Genomic DNA, 972 nt, shown 5'->3' with positions numbered 1-972 from the left:
AAAGAAAGCATACGAAGCACTGACATTAAATGAGAAATAAAAATCTGAAAAAATTATGCTACACAAAAACACACACTAGATTAAAAGGCACCAGGCAAATTATGGAAACCAGGGTGTGGGAAGGATCTAGCCTGCAGACAGTGTAAAGGATGAAGAGATGTTGGAGGAAAAGGAGCAGGTGGGGGAAGGGGATGAGGTCGTACAGGAACTGTGTGGTGGAGGGAAGGCGGATATGGAAGGTAAGGCACAGCACATGCCATTTGAAGATTTGAGGGTCTTGTAAAAGCTGGTGGGTGCGGAGATCCAGGCAACACTGGCATAACAAAGGATGGGACAGATGAGGGATTTGTAGGTCGATGACCATGCAGCTTTGCCTAATACTACGAATGTAGTGTTGTGGACATGTTGGGAATGTGGATCTCACGGGGAGTGTGCTAGGGATAAGTCCCTGCAGACGCACTATCCACTGTGCCCGCGGTGGCTCAGATGGATAGAGCGTTTGCCATGTAAGCAGGAGATCCCGGGTTCGAGTCCCGGTCGGGGCACACATTTTCAACATGTCCCCAATGAAGTGTATCAACGCCTGCTTGCAGCTAGGGTGTCTATTTAATTATCATTTCATTTCTAGCAAAGCTGCATGGTCATCGACGGTAACTGTTCTTTCGGGAAGAGATACTACCGTCATATATAGTTAAAGATAGGATGACGTTATAGAGATGGGCAAGGACAGTCAAGAAGGAGATGGGGCTTTCTCTAAGGTGGCAGTAGATGACACAGTCATGAGACAGTGGGCCTTGTTGCATTTGGACCAGAGAAGTTTAGTCTTGTGCTGTGATTGGAGTGTTCATTTCAGAAGGGGACAAGTGCTCCAAGTACTGGAGACTAGGGGCAAGTGGAGTGACCGAGGTATCAGCGCATTCCATGACAATGGGGAAGAGAGAATAATCAGAGTGGGGTCATCTGGGATGGAGA

General features: G+C 47.5%; 1 non-coding gene across 1 annotated transcript; it reads left to right on the top strand.

The window, feature by feature from the left end:
- The first annotated feature begins 470 nt into the window (after positions 1-470).
- Positions 471-545, top strand: Trnat-ugu. The gene has a single exon. It is a non-coding gene; the product is annotated as a tRNA-Thr (tRNA).
- The last annotated feature ends 427 nt before the right edge of the window (positions 546-972 follow it).

Source organism: Schistocerca americana, chromosome 11 (assembly GCF_021461395.2).
Source record: "Schistocerca americana isolate TAMUIC-IGC-003095 chromosome 11, iqSchAmer2.1, whole genome shotgun sequence".
Classification (NCBI taxonomy): Eukaryota; Metazoa; Arthropoda; class Insecta; order Orthoptera; family Acrididae; genus Schistocerca; species Schistocerca americana.
This window is presented reverse-complemented; position numbering and strand designations above follow the sequence as displayed.